Source organism: Lepidochelys kempii, chromosome 11 (genome assembly GCF_965140285.1).
Source record: "Lepidochelys kempii isolate rLepKem1 chromosome 11, rLepKem1.hap1, whole genome shotgun sequence".
Taxonomy (NCBI): domain Eukaryota; kingdom Metazoa; phylum Chordata; order Testudines; family Cheloniidae; genus Lepidochelys; species Lepidochelys kempii.
This window is the reverse complement of record NC_136390.1, coordinates 62,615,629-62,636,041: the sequence shown is the minus strand read 5'-3', so window position 1 is coordinate 62,636,041 and position 20,413 is coordinate 62,615,629. Positions and strand designations below refer to the sequence as shown.

Genomic DNA, 20,413 nt, shown 5'->3' with positions numbered 1-20,413 from the left:
TACTGGAACAAATGATTAAACAATCAATTTGGAAGTGCCTTGAAGATAATAGAGTTATAAGTAATAGCCACCATGGAATTGTCAAAATTTTGTCAAACCAATCTAATTTCCTTCTTTTGGCATACTGAATAGGGGAAAATGTAGTGTGATATATCTTGATTTTAGTAAAGCTTCAGATAGTCTTATAAGTAAACTAGGAAAAGATAACCTGGAAGAAATTACTTCAAAGTGCAAAACTAGTAGTTACCAAATGGTTCGCTGTCAAGTTGGGAAGACTTATTATCTAGTGGGGTCCTGCAGGGTTCTGTCCTGGAACTTGTACTATTTAATATTCTCATTAATGACTTAGATAATGGAACAGAGAGTATGCTTATAAAACCTGATGATGACATCAAACAGGGAGGGATTGTAAGCACTTTGAAGGACAGGATTAGAATACAAGTTGTTTGAAATAAACAAGATGAAATTCAATAAAAACAAGTGCAATGGACAAAGAAAAAATCAAATGCAAAACTACAAAATGGAAAATATTTGGGTAGGCAGTAGTACTGCTGGAAAGGATCTGGGGGTTATAGTGGATCACAAACTGAATATGAGTCAACAATGTGATGCAGTTGCAAAAAGGCTAATATTCTGGGGTGTATTAACAGAAGGATCCTATGTAAGGCCCAGACAGCAACTGTCCCGATATACTTAGCGCCAGGGAGCCCTCCACTGGAGTACTGCATCCAGTTTTGGGCACCAAACTTTAATAACTGGTGGACAAACTGGAGAGTCCAGAGCAGAGCAACAAAAATTTAAAATGGTTTAGAAAACCTGACCTACAAAGAAAGGTTAAAAAATCTGGGCATCTTTAGTCTTGAGACAAGAAGGCTGAGGAAAGACCTGATAAGTCTTGAACTTTATGTGAAGATCTGTTATAAAAAAAAGACAGTGATCAATTGTTCTCCAGGTCCACCAAAGGTAGGACAAGAAGTAATCAGCAAGGGAGATTTAAGTTAAACATTAGAAAAAAGTTTCCAACTATAAGAACAGTTAAGCACTGGGACAGGCATCCAAAGGAGGTTCTGGAAACCCCATCATTGGAGTTTTTCAAGAACTGGTTTGACAACCACTATCAAGGATGGTGTAGGTCAGTGATACTTAGACCTCAGTGGTTCAGGAACCAAATTAGCAATCAACATTACCCAAAAGAGCCAGAGTAGTAGGACTCTGAAGCTCCCTTCCATTTTTATGGTTTCTATGAAAACTGAAATCTGGTGTTCCAGCTAGGACACCTGAGAACTACCTCTCTTGATCCTCCAGTCTAGGAAACCAAGGAGAAATGGAGGAAAACTCTCTCTTAAAAGGGACCCATCATCTTCCAACAGTATTACCACTACTACCATTATTATTTGTATTACTGTAGTTCCTAGGAGCCCTAATCATGGACCAGACCCCTTTGTGCTAGGAGCTGTAAAAACAAAATAAAGACAAAAACAACGAGGAGTCCTTGTGGCACTTTAGAGACTAACAAATTTGTTTGGGCATAAGCTTTCGTGGGCTAAAACCCACTTCAACAGATGCATGGAGTGGAAAATACCGTAGCAGGTATATATACACAGTACATGAAAAGATGAGAGTTGCTTTAACAAGTGGGGACAGTACCTGTGCCAGAGTTTACAGATTAAGCAATATTTTTTTTACAGTCAGGTGGTTTCCAAGAGAGGAAATCCAGTTGTGCTTAACAATTTTGGCAGAAATCTACCACCACTAAAGTCTATCTTTCTCACCTCTTGCTCACACCACGTCTTGGTCACACATCATATTTTGGATCCCTTTACTAGCTACCCATCTTACTGTTCACTATTATTGTTAATTTATGGCCCTATATCATTCAGTTCCAGTCTAAATCTCTGATCTTATCTCCTCTCATTTTCCCATCTCCCTCTCTGTTCCCCAAGGGTGCCTCTTCCCCCCTTTGCTTCCATCCCCCTCCCAATTCCAGGACATCTCCTATGCATGAAATAACCTCCCAACTCCCTAAGCTATCATTCTCTTCTCATTAAAACCCCTAAATTTATTTCTACCATGTTGTTCTACCAGCAAGTTAAAAACAAGTAATAAAAGAACCACCGAAATGTACACCAACCTAAAGTGAGGGACCAGAGATCTTAATCATATAACTCGTCTCACTTTACACCCATCACTCCCTTTTGTTCATTGCCCTGACTTATTGCTCCATGTCTAACATACAGAATGCAAACTCTTGGAGGCAGGGATCTGTCTTTTATTTGTTCAGTAAAGCACTTACCTCGGTTTTAGGTACTAGAATAAATAATTATATTTTTGTGCACCAATTGTGATAACTGCAATATAATCTGGCTATCAGCCGTGAGAGCTGGTTGGCTCTTATGGTACATATAAATTACTTTCAAAGAAACCTGGGCAATGGTCTGTGCTAGTGGTACTTCAGAACCAGCAACTTGTAAGAGAAAAATCCTACAAACTAAATACAAAATGACTTTCCCAGAAATATTTCTGTTTATGTGTTTCAGGGGCAGCTAGATAATTAAAGCCTTAATGCACATAGAGATGTTGGTGTAGGAAAGAGAGGGTTAATTTTAACTTCGGCACTGGGGAACCACAGGGAAGAAAAACCCATAAAAGGGATAGCCTACCCCTTCCACGGAAGGGAACAGAAAAATCTAAGGTTTTGGTGGTGGTAGACTGAACTGGGTGCGGAGAGCAGGCAAGCATTTGTACAGCAACTTCGACTGGAGTATCCTGCTCTGTCTAACCAAGGTTAAACCTCACAACACACTTCTGAAAGGAGGAAACATTGTTTAGGAGCAGGAAACTCACACGCAGATGGGCAAATGGCTTGTCCAAGGTCATACAGCGATGCGTGCTGCAGAGGCAAAACAGAACCCAGGAGTGGGGACTCTCAGTCCAGCACTGCACTTGCGAGTGTAACTAAATGCCCGCTCGCTGGGCACAGGAGCCTAAGGACGGTGACGCCTGAGGGCAGGCAAGTGAGGTGCTGCAACCCAGGTAACAGAAATTCCTCACAGGGCAATGGCCTCCCGTGCCACGGAACTGGCCACTGCCAGTCCCAACCTCAGGCCCCACAAGTCTCTTCCACGCTCCCATGAGGCTCCTGGGTACCTCACCACGGATATTCGCCGCTGGGGCCGCGGGGTGCCCACAGGGCACCTGCGGGGCACCAGCCCCACGCCGGGGAGTAAGCCGCTGGGGAGTAACGCCCTTTCCCTCCCTACCCCCTTTTCATTCCCCCTCTGCTTCGCGCCCCAGATCGCAGCCCCCTCAGAAGCTGCCCTGCCACGCGTGGGGCGGCCCCAAGAGGATGTCGGGGCGGGGTTTAGACAGGGACCCACGTCAGCATGACAATGGCCAACCCCGCGCCCGGCCCCCATTCCCTGACCACGCGCCGGCACCGTTACTTTTCGGCCCGCGCGAGCGGAGGGCGGGAACGCGCGCGCGCGCGCCTGCACACGCGGGACGGCGCGCCAGGAGTTGTTTTGTAAACAGCGGTGAAGCCCCGCCCAGCCCAGCCCAGCGTGCGCGCGACGGCCGCGGCTTCCCCGGCCCCGGCGGCTGCCGCCCAGGCGCTCCCCGCAGTGGCGGTCCTGGTCCCTCTCTCGGACCGCTGTACCGGCGGCCTGCCGGCCGCTTCCCAGCCCAACAGCCCTACTCTCACCTCAGCCGCTTCTCCTTTTTCCCTTCCGTACCTCGCTGGGGTCAGAGGACGCGAGACGCCTCCACTTCCTGTTCCGGGTTATGGCCGCGGAGCCTGACTCTTGCTTCCATGCGTCCTCTATTGGTCGGCTCAGGTGGGGCCCATCGCTGCCCCGGGGGCCAGGTCTCGGTAAGCGGAGACTGGAGGAGCTCTCCCCTGACAGCCAGTGGTGCGCTGTGGACAAAGGCTTCAGACGCTGGTCTCCTTTGCATGGGCACACCCATGCTGCCTAGGTGCGCAGCATGATGGGACTGCTTGTCCCGATGATCCCTTGTGGCTGGCCTTGGCTCCCCAGTCTCCTTGTTATTGGGGCAGGAGTAATAAAGGGTAGTTATCCTTGTTGTGTGAACTGAGGGCAACAGAGCTGTACCTGGCACACCCCAAAGGTGGGACTCACCCTCAACTAAATGGTTTCGGAGTAGCAGCCGTGTTAGTCTGTATTCGCAAAAAGAAAAGGAGGACTTGTGGCACCTTAGAGACTAACCAATTTATTTGAGCATGAGCTTTCGTGAGCTACAGCTCACTTCATCGGATGCATACTGTGGAAATTACAGAAGATCTTTTTATACACACAAACCATGAAAAAATGGGTGTTTACTACTACAAAAGGTTTTCTCTTCCCCCCACCACTGGAAATGGCCCAACTTGATTATCATACACATTGTAAGGAGAGTGATCACTTTAGATAAGCTATGACCAGCAGGAGAGTGGGGTGGGGGGAGAGAAAACCTTTTGTAGTGGTAAACACCCATTTTTTCATGGTTTGTGTGTATAAAAAGATCTTCTGTACTTTCCACAGTATGCATCCGATGAAGTGAGCTGTAGCTCACAAAAGCTTATGCTCAAATAAATTGGTTAGTCGCTAAGGTGCCACAAGTACTCCTTTTCTTTTTCCTCAACTGAATAGCACTCGCTGGGCACGGGACATGGGTTCCCAAGCCCATTGAGTTAAAAGAGGGTTGTGTTGAAGGGTTGTAGACGTAATTTAACCTGTCATATCTCTATGGTATAATAGAGCTACTTTAGATTCAATTGAGAGTCTTGTTATATGGTGCAGAGCTGAAAGCGTTGATACCTAGGTCTAAGTATTAGACTTATTTTGGGATAGTTTCTCTATTGTAAGAGACTGACCAGTGTGCCCCAGTAGTGAGGGTCCCCCACTAACAGGTGAAATCACTGAGAGCTGTGTTAATTGTGGGGAAGGACCTTGAAGACATCATGGTGAACAGGCAGCTAGTGGAGAGGAGTGACCAGCAGCTAGCAGAGCCCTGCAGAGGTGTGGCAATTGGTCGTGTGGTGACAAGCGAGTGCTTGAGCAGTGCAGTCTTCCACACAGGGTGGGAGGTGAAGTCTGTGGCTGAACCTCTGAACTTTGGTGCTGTACTGGCCAAGGACAGCTGTGAGTGGGGTATTGAGAAGGGGGGTCATATTAAAGGGGCTTCTGGGTTGCTGGACTTAAGACCTTGAGGAGAAAAGGACACTGCCCAGCTTACTTGGGGGTGGTTCTTTTGTTCATGGTTTGTGTTTATGGTTTGTGTTTATGGGTCCTAGTTGCAGTGTTTTCCCAAATTTATGCTGTTAATTCCCGCCTTTTAGTAAAAGTTTCTGCTACAGTCAGATTCTGTGCTTGTGAAAGGGGAAGTATTGCCTCTTAGAGGCATCCAGGGGGTAGTGTGTAATTGTCCCAGGTCACTGGGTGGGGGGTTTGAGCCGGTTTTGTGTTGTATTATTGAAAAGGAACCCCTAGATACTGAACCCAGCCCTTGTTGCTGCTGGCTTCATCTGGTAGAAGGGTTACTTCTACAGGGGCCCTCTCTCACTAGAGAGGTGAAGAGGCACCTAGTGAGATTTCCAAAGCACTTGGGGCACCTAACGCCCATCAACTTCAATAGGAGGCAGGGGCCTAGACCCAATGAAAATCCCACTAGGTTCCTACTTGCATTCTTAGATGCTTAAAAACCTTTTAAAATCTGGTCCTTTCTTACAAAAAAGTTACATTCCTGCATAGCATCCAAGGCAAACATCAGTTTTTGTGTATCTTGTGTTATGTCTGGATTTATAACCATGCTAACATGGGAGATACAGTACTCGCATTTGCAATGTTTAGCCATACATTGTTTCCAACCATGATTTTATTGCGAGTCTCATGATATTTTCTGTTCTTCTTCACCCGCCTCTAGAGTCAAGTGATTACATGAGAATTTCAGCTTTCTTTTAAAAAACAATTAGTTTCTAGTCCTTGTGGTTGTGGAAGGAAACTTGAAAGTGTGACCTGACTGTAGACTTAAAGGCTCAACAAATAGAAGGCAAATAAACCCCCCAAATATGTATGCTTTTGATCAATTTTTTTCAATCTCACTCATGATGTTTGGATGCTTGGGGTTGGCAATACTAAAATTTCTACTTTCTAAGAAATACGCTGAGCACTTACCCTCTAAAACACATAATTTCTTTACACCATCTGAAGAAAGATTAGGACATAAAGACATTTCTGTCATTGTCCTTTTAGCAATCAACAAAGAGCTTGTTTTTCATTAAGTATCATATCTGCCCCATCAAACCTTATCACAGATGAAGGTCCCATTTTGACTTAATGGCTGAATTATAGCTAAGACTGTTCATGTTATATGGAAGAGCATGAATGGTTAAAAATAGTAAACTCAATGCTTATCTGATGTTCTATTTATTTTAACCTTTAGGGTTTTTTAATTCGTTTCATACTCCTTTGAGTGACCAGCTATTGCATCTTTCCCCCTTGCAGTCTCTTCCTGGCATTGGGTCAATATTTTTAGTGTGTGTCCTCATATTTTATGGTAGTAAGGCCAAATGCAAACAATGTCAAAGCCCAAGCCTTTACCTATGAAGACATCTGTCAAGGCTGATTCCCCACTCTGGCACTTCTGAGTGCAGAAGGTGGGGTGCCCAGCAGGATCCTAAAAATTAATACTGGCCACTCCAGGCTTGTATTAAACTCCCAAAGTTACAGCTTCTCTCTGACCTTGGATGGGTAGATGCTGCCACCAACCAAATGCAAAACCCCTTGGAATCCAGGAAGGCATACTTGGGATTTCTTTCCTGTGTGGTACCCTCAAGCCTTTTCACCCCTGGGGAAGAACTGGGAGAGAAAACAAAGGAAATTAGCTGTTTCCCCCAGCTAATTAAACAACATATGCACAAATCTTGAGGTTGGACACCAAAAATCCAATCCTGTTCTTAAAAAAGGTAAATTGTATTAAAAACAAAAAGAAAGAAAATACATCTGGAACTTGGGCCTTTGCTAGATTTAAAAAACCCAATTACAAAAATTAAACATCAAATATAACCTTCTTGAGGTCCAGCTTAAAGGTTACACGCAAAACAAAAAGCATTTGCAAAAAGAAAAGGCGTACTTGTTTCACTTTAGAGACTAACCAATTTATTAGAGCATAAGCTTTCGTGAGCTACAGCTCACTTCATCGGATGCTTATGCTCAAATAAATTGGTTAGTCTCTAAGGTGCCACCAAGTACTCCTTTTCTTTTTGCGAATACAGACTAACGTGGCTGCTACTCTGAAAAAAAGCATTTGGGGTTAGCACAGAGGAATCCACAAGCCAATCAGAAATAAACCTAATCGTGTCTTTCTAGACATTTTCTGATTTATGAGTAGGTTTTAGGTATGATCTGATAATTTCCATACCTGACAAAAAGCTTTTTACAGCATAGTCCCAGCCTTGTCTTTGCTCTGTCCCCTCTCTCTTGAGAACAACAACAGAACAGACAAAGGGAAATTTTTCCCAATTTTAAAAAGTTCTAGCCTTCCCATTGGCTCTTTTGGTCAGGTGCCCACTCCTTTCCTTTTACCTGTGGACTTTTTAACCCTTGACAGGTAAAGCAAGTGGAGAACAGCTACTAAGAGGCATTTTATAGCTAACTGGCTTGCTGGGTGCCCACAGAAGGGAGCTACTGCACCCCACTCCCCTTCATTTATCAACACATCTGTAAATACAGGTTTGGATTCTGCAGTGTGATCCATCTAACTGCACCCTTGTGCACATGTGAAGCCACATTGAAAGTGCCATACTATGGGAAATCTTGCAGAGCAAATTTAGGAATGTGTACTCAGGATTGAAGTAATACAGAAAATTATACAGTAAAATAGCATAGGATTTTTTTTAAAGGGGGATGCTTCATTGTTTTTCCTTTTACGCTAGTGGCTGACCCAGGCTGTCATAAAGTCATCTGAAAAAAAGTCAAAAATGGGTAAAAACTTAAAAAGTGGATGGTAACAGATCATGAGTCCCAGTGATGACAGAACCTCATGATATTCTAAACAAAAAGAGCTCCCAACCATGCTTGTAGCTGTTCCCATCACTTCATACTGACTCAAAAGACATTCTCAGGTTTCAGAGCGACACACGGAGTGACAATCCTAGAATCATATTGTATAGATATACATGCACAGGTACGTATATATATGAGCAGCAAAAGTGGAAGAAAATGCTAGGATGTATGAAGGTTTGGATGGAAAATAATACTGAAAAACATTGCAACACCATTATATAAATCACTGGTATAACCTCACCCTAAGTACTGAGTTCAGATCTGGCCACCCCAGCTGAAAAAATATGTAACAGAAATAGGGATGGAAAGAAGGATGATGAAAATCGGAGGTGTGGAAAAGATTCGTATAATGGGAACTGTTTGGTCGGAGAGGAAATATTATAGAGAAATATAAAATAATGAATGGTAAAGAGAAGGAAAAGCAGGCATTCCTATATACCCTTACTTACACAATACAAGAATAAGGGAACATTCAATGAAATATTGAAAAGTATTAAAGCAACAAATTTAAATCAATTTTACACCACATATAGTTAACCTATGGAGCTTACTGCCTATTGAGTCTAAGAACTCAGCAGGATTCAGAAAAGTCTCAGGACAGCAGACAATGGTTAAAAGAAAGAAAAGAGATACAAACCTGATACAACCTTGTTTCCATTTTTAACTTGTTTTAACTCAGCTGTGTTTTACTATGTTCCACTAGAGGGCTATCTGATCACCTGTATTCTTACATACAAAGTCAGTACCCTGTAAGAGGTGGGGCAATTTCTTACTTTGTTTTCATAGGTAGAATATTGTTAATCTTGGCCCAAGTCAAAAGAAAGAGTTAATTATTACATGTATTCTTAATTTGAAATTGTTACTAAATTTGTTCAAATTGTCCCATATACTGCCACAATATAGAGCTTTTTAAAGCAAAGCTTATCTAGCCCAAACCTGTGATCACAGACACAATTCTAATTGTGTTGTGTTTTTATTTAACTTTTTTTTCAGTCACACTACAGCATCAGCTGGAGAGCCAGCCCTAACTTTGAATCTCCTTTGGTGAATTAACCTCTTCAGAGAACTCCAAAGATGTAATTATGTGGGGTCAATGCAAATTTTGCAGTTGATTTAAGGGGGAAATTGGAACTGGGCCTCAAAATAGGTAAGCATCCCTCCCTTCTCTCACATCCATGTTAGTTGTTCTGAATCATACAGTAAAAGCTGTGTTATCCAGCAGTTTACCAACCAGAAAGCTCTAGAAACCAGCATTTCTGATATCCATTAAAAGTCCAGTTGGTGTGGGGCTGGCAGGCTCCCTATCTGGCTCCGTGTGGCTCCCCAAAAGTGGCAACATGTCCCTGCTGCTCCTAGACCGAGGAATGGCCAAGGGGGCTCCGAGCTCTGCCCCCACCCCCTGGCTCCGCAGCTCCCATTGGCCTGGAACCATAGCCAATGGGAGCTGCAAGGGTGGCACCTGTGGGCGGAGGCAGCATGCAGAACCGCCTGGCTGTGCCTCCACCTAGGAGCAGCAGGGACATGTTGCCTCTTCCAGAGAGTCACCCAATGTGAGCACCACCCAGATCTGGCACCCGGAAACCCCTCCTGTGTCCCAACACCCTGCCCCGAGACCCTCCCGCACCCAAACTCCCTCCCAGAGCCTGTGCCCTGCACCTCCTCCTGCACCCCAACCCCCAGTCCTGAGCCCCCCTCCTGCACCCAAACTCCCTCCCTCCACTGGTAAGTATAACTCTTAGTTAACTGGAATTTTAATGGTCCCTCCCATCCCCACAACATGCTGAATAACAAAGCTTTTACTGTATTATGTTTTTTATTGTTTCTAGTGTAAATGTCATGAAATTTTCCTCACATCTGAAGCCAAGCCAGCTCTTTTACTCTCTGTTATCTTGTGAGTAATTTTGAAGCAAAAAACAAAATTTCCCCCTCAAGAAAAAAGCAGGAATAGAGAAGTTCTGTTTTTTCTCCAACAACAAAACTTAATTACAGGATAAAAATGCTGATAAGCCAAACTACTAGCCTTTGTAAGAGAAAAGACATTTTTCATTTAGAAAATGTAGGGACTTTTGCACCTGGGCAAACCGGAAGATGGTGAAAAGAACTCTTGAACAAAAATCTATTTATTTGACTGGTAGTTTTCAGCTTTTCCCCTGCTGTTCAAAGAAACTACTGTATGAACTTGACCTCTTGATTTTTGATTCTGCAATAAAGTCATAAACCTCTGTCATATCATAGGTTGGTATTGTATTTAGGATCCTGGACTGGGACTCAGAAGATCTGAGTTCATTTTCTGGCTTCGACACAGGCTGTGTGACTTTGGTCAAGTTCACTTAATCTGTGTGTCAGTTTTTTTTCCCCCTGTAAAAGGAGGATAATTGCACTTTCCTACCTCACAAGGGTGTATTGAGTGAAGTACTGCAGTAGTGGGGGCCATGTAACTAGAGAGAAGTATCAAATAACTTAGTCATGTAACAGTCAATTGCCTTAGAAACATTTGAGATGTCAAAATGGTCCAATCCTGTGGGCAGAATTCTCATTTACTTCACAACTGGGCCCAAAATCAGCATTATAAATTCCCTGCAGAATAAAATGCAGATATAGAAGACTGACTAAGAAGTTTAAAAAAATTTGATGTATTCCTCACCCTCATCTAATTTCTGGTCAGTCCACATTATTTTTCAGACTTTTGTTTTCTTCAGTCCTCTTTGAAGCCTGGCAAATGTCATGAAAGTTTACCAGGTTAAACTCAAGATCTATTCATCAGTATTTTGCCATGAGGATTTGGCGGGGGAGTGGAATTCTATTAAAAAATTGGGATAGGCAAATGTTGAATCAAATTTTTCAAGATAAACCATCGTACTTCAGGATCAAACATTTTCTACCCTGTACTGATCACTCTTAAGCAAAGATTTTAAATATATTTATTGAATTTATTGAATCCATTGGTTGTCTCATGTGACTAATTTTGGAACATGAGGTCTTTCTCCAGTAGATCCCTGTTTTAAATCAGGACTGTGTCAACAGAGGGCTGAGCTTAATCTCTGATGGCTGTCCAGTGGCCTGAGTGAAATGTATTGGCAGTTTCAGCCCACTTTCTCGATAGTATGCAGTTTGTACACAGCTGCCCCGAGAGGGAAGGTATTCAGAATCTTTCATATAGCACTCAAATAATATGGCTATTGGCTACTTACTGTGATGTTGTCATCCATGTTTTTGGACAGTCAAATCACATGAATGGATAGTCAACATTCCAAAGCTTTAGCCTCCATTTAGACTTTGTACTGAGAACATGAGAGAGGAGTAGAGCACAGCATGGGAGTCTCTTCATCCAGCAAAAGTGGAGTTCAGATTGTGCAAAGCCACAATTTCTTATGGCAACTCAATATTAAGCTCTTTTGCATGTAGAGGACAGATGTCCAAAGCCACAAAAAGCCTTCCTAGCACTCCATCCTTTGTCATTTTCCACTCAAATCATTTCAGCAATATCATCTTTAAAAAGATGGAAGTAAATTTCTTGTTGTAGGAAGTAAGCAAAAGCCTAATGGGAAGAAATTGTCTCAAGTAAAATTGTCCTCCATTTTGCTTATTTTGCTTTATGCTCCATTTTGCTCACTTTGAATTAGTAAGAAGAAATTGTTCTGCATTTATTCTTTACTGATTGTGTTATTGATTGTTTTTAGAAGGGTAGACGTTTATAGCTGTAATTGCTGTAATTATTTACTGTTTGATGTGAGTGAAGAATGCATGATAATTAATTGAGAATGGACAGCTAGGCCAGATGGTCAAGAAGGGAGTGGAGGAGTCGAGAGCCACCAACTTTCACCTGCATGACAGATTGACGACCCTAAAGCAAAGGCATACACCCCAAGGCCAAGATAAAGAGTGAAGCCAGAGGGACGAGATAGGAAACAACTGCAGATAACTCCCAGTAACAACCCAAATAATGCTGATGGAAGCAACCTTGAACAGCTCCAGTGTAACACAGCAAGTTCCAGAGGACTTGTATGGGAACTTATTACTATAAAAGAAGGATGTATTGTCATGGGACTTTTGGTTCGCTCTGCATCAACATCGGAGCTTTGAACACGTTCGACAGAGCCCAGCTCCCCATCCCTCGGGTGTAGTTTCAGCTGGCCACTAGAACTGACCGAGCAACACTAAGGACTGGTAACTATAAGATCCAGCTGCAGAACCTTGTGTGTGTGTGTGTGTGAATGTGTGTGTGAATGGAAGCATATTCTGATTTTAATGCTTAAATTGTACTCTCAATAAATGCAGTGTATTGCCTTATCCCCTTTAAAAGATTCCATGTGCTTCTTATAAGCATAACAAGGAGACTGGTAGTATACTCCCAGCCTAGAGCTGAAGTTGATAAGTTTAGAGACAGCTACTTAAATAGTGTGTACAGGAAATGGTTCCCATCCTAATCTCTTTATCCATGTGAAATGACCCTACTGGGAGCTGAATTTAAGGCATGCAGTCAGATTATTGATATGTGCTTAAAAAATAGTAAGGGATTGATTGGAACCTTTGTCCCTTTTGATATGTCTTGAGTGGAATTAGAGCTGACAAAGTACTGGGGTGACCTGTATTGGACAGAGAATTTCAAGGGTTTTCCCTGAATTGGAGAAATGTCTATCAGAATGCAGCTTACTTCCTGCATGACATTAAGCTGAACAACAACAAATCATATTGTTTTCTTCCATCCTCAGTGCATTGCATATGCTTCCCCATTTAGCTGTTTGGTATGAAAGATAAAAATTTCCCCAAAGATTTCTTGTCATACAAAGGGGGCCAAATCCTGGAGTCCTTATTCAGACAAAACTTTTCAGACTCAGTGGAAAGAAGTAAGAACTGAATACAATTTAAGAAAGAACTTCAGCCATCATTTACCATGATCTCTTGATAAGAAGCATGGAGTGCAATTCTGCTCTCAGTCTAGTCATTCTAAATCTAATACTTGTCCATAGAAGTCAATGCATTTACTCCTGATTCACAGCAGCATAGCTGAGAAACAGAATCGTAATTTACTTATACTCCTCTCATCTATGTGCCTGCTGCGGTCCATGGTGGGCTAATTCTCTGCTGGTATATACTGGCATAGCTTCAGTGACTTTAGTGGATCCATGCCACTTCACACCAGCTGAAAAAGATTACTAATACATATTGAGGCTTCCATGTAGGAGGAGTGCAGATTGGTGAAATACTTGGTGAAACAATTGTAGTTGGCATGCCCATTTGCTAATTCTTGATATCTCCATGGTTCTTTCTGAAACTACTTTTCCGTACACCAGTATCCCACTGCATTGGTGGAGGCAGAACCCCCATTGTGTGAAAAACATTCTTACTAGACCACGATCTTGTCAGCTTGGTTATTTGTATTCATTAGATAACAACGGTTAGTCTCTGATATTTGACAAAATAACAGAGAAGTAGTTTATTACATGCATAAGTTCAAGAATCTTGGACTGAACAGTGATTGGATTGCCAGTCACAGAGTGATTCTGGCATCTCGTTCCTATTTTGCTATTATACTACTAAAGAATGGAAATATCTGTGATCTGAAAGGTCTGTATTGAAACCATTTCCAAATATTTGTGAACACTGAAAAAAATCATAAACATCAATGAAAAATTCATGGGAAACTGGACATTTCTCACAAGTAACTTTTCCATGTCATATCTGTCATTGCCCGATGCACCCTTTTCTTTCCCTCTCATCTAAGTTGCATGCTAAAATTGATGATTTAACTGAATAGAGCAGGCCATGAATTCATTCCCTGAGGTGGCAGAGATTTAACTAAGAGCAGAGCCGGTCATGAACTATGCCACCTATTATATTTTAGATTAGTTGTTCTTTTATAGTAATGTCTGTGGAAAAATCTTAATATTTTATTAAAACCATCTGAGGGATTTAGTTTAGCCACATAATCTTCCGTTCATTTTATTGAAAAATATTTTTTGTCTGTATTACTGTAGTGCCTAGGAGCTGTTGTGCTAACTTCAAGGGAATAAGTAGCTCCAGAGAGTCAAAGGTGTTAATGTGACCCCGTCTCTGTACAACACTAAACAGTTAAATATGGTTTTGAGTAGAGACCTCTAGTTGTTTAGTCCTTTGGCAAACATACCATTAAAAATCCTTTTAATCTTTTTATTAAAGATACGGAAAAGGGGCAGAACAATTAAAGCACTTGAAATGAAAAGTATTAAGGCTTTCATTTTAACAATAGCCTTTATTTCCTTTTGCTGTCTGACAGCTTTTGAGATGGTAATAGCTCTCCTTTTGGGGGGGAAAGAAGTTAGGTGAAGTGGGCGGAGCTGTTAAAGTTCTATCCCATTCCCTTGAAAACAGAACAAAAGAAGAGCAAAGATTGAAAACACAGGTTCCATCTCTGGTGCTGTCTCTTACTTGCAACCTCACTTCAGGAGAATCACAGGCCCAGCACATGGTCTGATTAGGCACTCAGAGACCGGCAAACTCGCACCAGCCGTGGGCTGTTCAGGGCATTCCTTTTATTGGCCTTTCTACAGGACTACAACAGTATTGCAAAATATATAGTCATGGCTGGCTGAGCCAGGTGCTTATTTTTTCTTCCTTTTGTATTTTCTCCCCATCGTGTTATAGGTGACTGGAAAATTTTATAAACTTTTTTCTACTTTCCCACAGTTGAGCTCACAATTGGGGTAGGCATGTTAGACCCCCATTATTACAACAAAGCCCTAGTCATGGACCCCATTATGTTAGGGGCTGTACAAACATGAGGCTAAAACTCTAGACTGCTTTGAAAAATCCCACCAAACCATATCAGAGGGCATATATATAGAGAGAGAGAGAGAGAGAGAACTTTATTTATAAGTGTGTGTGTTTGATCTGAAAAGTCAACTTACATCATCTAGAGAGTTAATTGTAGCTTCTGCAACATATTAGATTTAAAAACACCCATAATTCTAATACTGACGTGGGTGGAAGGGAGTGGACCTGCCTAAATGACCCTTAACATTCCATTAAGCAGATGTTTTAGATTAAACGTGTCATTGGACCATGCCAAAGATGGTGTCACTCAGATAGTTGCCGAGTAGGGCACATAAAGAACAGTTAAGCACTAGTAAATACGTCTGCTTTATTCAGAGAGCTGACCTGAAGTAGTAATTTGCTTCATTTCTCAGAAAGAGGATATTATCCTATTCCAGGTTATCAGATAGTTAACGTCTACCTTTCCAGGGTGGCTATCAGTCAAGAACCAACATCCAAATTCTTAGGACAGTAGAACAGACATTGCAGGAGTCATAAAGCAGCACAGAGATTTTAAAAATAATTTGTTTTATTGTCTTGCATGGCTAAAATTAGCCCTGCAAAAACGAAGCAAAAATTTTTAAAAGGATTCAGTTCATAAAGATAAGAGTTTAGATTTAAATTCATTGGACCAAATCCATTCCTGGTACAAATGAATTGATTTAATCTCCATTGAATTTGGCAGTTGGTGTGCTTTAATTTAGAAAATATTATGTGAGTTTTTGCAAATAAGAATCAGCATTTCCCTAAAATCAGTAACCCCCACAATGGGAAAAAATTGTTAGGACTACCTGAGAATAGTTTGTGTTCCTGATGCGTAACCATTTTACCCGACTTCTCAACTATAATCTGTACTTTGGCTGACACTCATTAAGTATCTCCTTCAGAAGGGTTGTTTCTCTGTGCATCTTAGCTCCCATATGTCTTCTGTGCTGCATTTTATTTTGAAATGTGTAATAAATAAAATGATTTTTTTTTTAAACCAAAGCATTGATGGTGCCATTATAACTCATTTGCCTTTCAATATAACCATCTTATTCACTATGGAACAGCCCAGGATCTGTAATTTGCATGAAAATAATCCCCTTTGTCTTTTCCTCATCACATAGAACCCAAAGTATTTCTCTCCCTTCCAAAAAATTTCCATGAGTTGTGTTGCTCATGAATGCATTTAATTGATCAAAATAGTCCTGGCATAATGCCACTTTACTATTATGTATAATAAAAGCCCCAAAGCCTCATTAACTGATCCTGCTTCACCAAAGAAACACAAACGACATGGCAAAGTAAAAGAACTTCCCAGCAATAACAGGAGAGGACAAGAAAGCAACTGAAGAACGGGGCTTTTCATTAACTTTGTTTTAAACTGTTATAACATTATCTAATAGTCACACTGTAGAAATGCTAGCAGCAGTTAATGAGTTGCATGAAACCATAATGAAATGCCCAAATAGTGCAGATTCACTATGCCTTTCTCACTAGGTCTGGATGCAGAAAGGAAATAAAACGCAAGTAAAGCCTTGGGGCCCAGTCCTATACTCACTGGGCTCTTGAGATTTCAGCTGAAGTCAATGGAAGTTATAGACGGTGAAGATGCTTGTTTACCTCTAAATGGATCCCAAGAAACCCCAGACTGTGAATAAAATGATTGTACTCCGCCAGAAACAGGGTCAAATTCTGTCCTCACACACACTGATTATTTTGCTTCCAAGGTGTCAAATGAGGACACATCCTATGTGTTTGGATATACTGTGCCAAATCTGGCTATTGCATGGCAGTGAGTTCTAAGTACGGGCAAATATCCCTTTGATTTCAAGTGATATGATGGAAAATCTGAGTATATTGGATCATTATTTAAAAAAAAAATCCTCTTTTCTTTTAATGTTTGTATACTCTTAACTACAGGCTGGATCCTTAACTGTATTGTGCACCCGCTCAATACAGTGGTTGGGAAAATGACTGTAAACCACCTTTACTCCTCCTTTGATCTTGGAGGTAGATGGGGGCCAAATCACACTCCAGGTACATATTAAAGCCATGGTGGATCAATTCAAAATCAGTGATTTAAATCTTTGATTTAAAATCGTAATTTAAACTAACAAGCAGGAAACCTTGAACTAAAATAATCAAATTTAATTGTGTTTTGCATTTATACTTTGTAGTTATTTTCCTAAAGAAAGGTTAATTCTCATTGGTTGGTTGGTAACCATTAATACATGTTGACTGGCAACTAAATTAAAAAAAAATTAAATGCTTAATATGCTTAAATAATTAAAAATTAATTATGCTTAAATAATTAAAAATTAAAATTAAATTTAGCCTTTATACTAAATTTGGTGCTTCTTTTTGCTAAGCAGGAAGATATAGTGTATCTATATACATTTATTTAAGCAATTATAGAGCTTAACGTAGATTTATTCAGATTCTTAGTTTTTACCTTTTTTATTATGTTAGGAAACGGTGGATAATATATTTCATATTTACTAGATGGTGATTAATTTACTTACAATTTGTATCAAGCTCTATTTTAATGAAAATTCAAATTAAATTACAACACATAAAAACAGCATTTAATTTTTTATTAAACAAAACTACTCTAACTGTGCTGAATACATAAGAGAAAAAGTTTATGAAATCATGTTTTGCATTTAAAACTAACTGATACATTAAACAAAGGAAATAGTATCTGTAGTTAGTGAATTGAACTGATTGTTTCTGGTCACCTTGTCAAGATTTTAGAACTAGTAGATCTCATCCATTCACATCTAGTTTTTATTCAAAGATTGGAAGAGAAAACAAGCTTTCCAGTACTTCCAACTCCCAGGCAGTTTCTTAACTCTGAATGAACTAGTCACTGAACTGAACTAGCTGAATAAATTGAAATGAAGAAAATATGCTCTCTGCACCTACAGAAGAGGTGTCAGCTGTCAAAAACTGGTTTAGTAAACTCTGATTCCAGGTGCTTAGCCAGCAACTTCCACCAGTTCAGTGGTTTAATTTTTAAACTTGGCTGAAAACAAGTACCGCTTAATATTTTTAAATTTTAATTTAAATGATGTTAATAGATTACTAGTTTAGGCCTTAGCATAGGTTATCTATTCCAAAATTAATTTTAAATAGATTTTTTAAAAACTCCAATTTAAATATATTTTTTAAAATCTGATTTTATCTACCTTGACTAGAGCAGTCACAGGGCTGCTCTAACTTATGCTGACTGAAACAGTATTGCACTCTGACATACCCCAGAATGTTTCCTACCCTGACAACACTGGCTTTATACCAGCCAAGGTTTCCCTTATACTGGGAGAATCTTCAGTTGTCTGATTAAGGCAGCTTTAAGTCCCCAGTTGCACTGCTGAAGCAGCACAGAGGGAATTGGAGCAGGACCAAGAATCTGGCCCTTGAACTATATGCCTTACAATAACCAAATTTGGCATTGTACCCCACAGACATGCTATGTGCCACTCCAAGCAGAATACTGAAGAGATCTGCTACACAACTAGACCTATATTTTCCCATTCAAACACTTCCAGAATAAGAGAACGCCTATTAAAGGAGGCACATCTACAAGGCACATCTATCGTTGACTTCACAGAGAAAGGAGGAAATGTTTCAATGACACAGAGGGTGCAACTAAAGGAGCCAAATCCTGAAGTCCTTATTTCTTATTCGTTTCTTTCTCAAGTAGAATTCCCATTACCCCGTGGGAGTTTTGCCTGAGTAAGGAGAGATTAAGAAATAAAAAAGGGCTTCAAGATGTGTCCCAGTATTAATGCTAATATTAACAGGAAGCGTCTACTGGTGAGTTGTGTTTGGGTGTTTTTGTGTAACAATAGGAGGCCTGGTCCTCAGCTGGTGTCAAGTGGGATTGCACACTGACTTTTAATTATGCCATCTAGCTCTTATAAAACCCAGCACTTTTCACCAATAGATCTTAAAGTGCTTTACAAAGAAGCTCAGTATAATTTTGCCTATTTTACAGATGGGGAAACTAAGCCACAGGGAGGTGAAGTGATTTGCCCAAAGTCACCCAGCAGGCCAGTGACAGAGTCAGGAAAAGAACCCAGCTCACCTGAGTCCCCTCCTGGTGGTCTATCTACCAGAACATGCTGCCTACCAGTTGAGGATTTGACCTGCGGTATCTGTTGGCTTCATGCATCTCAGACACAAAGAAAAAAACCTATTTTCAGTAAATAACTAGAATGTATGATTTAACCTCATTGTAGTGCTTTTCTGCTCATTTAAAATTATTTTCTATGAACCAAAATGCACACCGAAGACATACTGTGCAATCCGTCCATTGCATATCAGAAAACAGCATGTGTTACTTAACATTCCCTTATGAATGCTACACATGCAACTATTTCCATTCAACAACAACTCCCTCTGCTTCCCTGCAGACAGTGACCTAAAGTGATTCATTCATATGGCTAGAATTTATTTTTGGTGGGATGCTGGGTTTATAAAGACAGCCAATATTTCTAAACAAGTCCAGAAGTCTGGAAATGTTTTCCAATTTCCTCTTGCTAAACACTGTTATTCCATTTTAGGGAAGTCAGTCTGAACTCTGCACTTCAGTCTTCCTTCAGCTGTGGAGGTTACATCCATCACAGAGGTATTTTCTTCCAACAGAAGCAAATTGGTATGTGGATTTTTCTGTTTGTTTATTTTAACTGTCTTGAGCTAGTGAGTTTTCCAGCAATATGATTCCTGAAGACAAACAAGCAACATGGGAGAACACCCGCTGACTAAAAAGGTTTCTCTGAAGAAAGGGCTTGATTCTCATTTACACTAAGGTTAGCTTTGCACTACTCTGGCAGCATCAAGGAATCTGAAAGTGGGAGTGAGTTACATTTTTAATAGCTTTCTACTAAAGTTCATTTACACCCCTCTAAGTCCCATTTATGCTGCCAGAGTGGTGCAATGTAACCTTAAGGTAAACAGGAATCAGGATCAGTCTCTCTCTGTCTGTGCTTTGTGTTTTGACTTTAATGAGTTAGAATTGTTTAGGGATTGCACAAATTTGCCACATCTCTAAACCAATTCCAACCTCACTGGAAATAAGCATAGGGGGTCTGACCCAAAGCCCCCTGAAGTGAACAGAATCTTTCTACTGACAGTATGAGCCTGATCCAAAGGCTTATTGAAGAGGTAATTCTAGAAAAGAAATCAAGAATCCTCATGAGCTCAGGTAATCAATTAATAAGATCATTCCATACATCAGAATTGGGAAGTAATTAGTAATGAGCAAAGTCCTGTCCTGCTCTGGTGAAGTGACCAAGAAAATGTGTGCATCAGGGCAGCGGACAGTGAAAGACAAATTGGACTTGTGCCTGTTAGTGTCATTATACAGTAGTACAGGATAGGATTCACTTCTATATTTGCAGTAACCACAGAATTGTCATGCATAGCTTTTCTAAGTGAAATCTAATAAAAACAAAAATTTCACAAAATCAATTATATTTAACTTAAACTCCTTCCAGAATCCTATTAACTGAATCTCTGAACTAAGCATGTAAACAAAGGAAACAAGAAGTTTTATAAACTCTGTACAGGAGAAT

General features: G+C 40.7%; 2 protein-coding genes across 15 annotated transcripts in view; one reads left to right on the top strand and one right to left on the bottom strand.

The window, feature by feature from the left end:
• The window catches only part of ZDBF2 (zinc finger DBF-type containing 2), a 39,538-nt gene extending 35,615 nt beyond the window's left edge, over positions 1-3,923 (bottom strand). The window contains exon 1 of one of the 4 annotated variants that reach the window (XM_073306549.1): positions 3,701-3,923. The gene's annotated coding sequence lies outside the window, so the exon portion shown is untranslated. Of the gene's footprint in view, positions 1-2,844; positions 3,263-3,700 lie in introns of those variants that run through there. The other 3 variants (XM_073306545.1, XM_073306546.1, XM_073306547.2) reach the window with 3 other exon arrangements.
• Positions 2,676-20,413, top strand: part of CMKLR2 (chemerin chemokine-like receptor 2) — a 48,632-nt gene continuing 30,894 nt past the window's right edge. Inside the window, exons 1-3 of one of the 11 annotated variants that reach the window (XM_073306599.1) lie at positions 2,676-3,033; positions 7,931-8,181; positions 9,054-19,494. The gene's annotated coding sequence lies outside the window, so the exon portion shown is untranslated. Of the gene's footprint in view, positions 3,869-7,254; positions 8,182-9,053; positions 19,495-20,413 lie in introns of those variants that run through there. The other 10 variants (XM_073306598.1, XM_073306605.1, XM_073306601.1 and 7 more) reach the window with 10 other exon arrangements.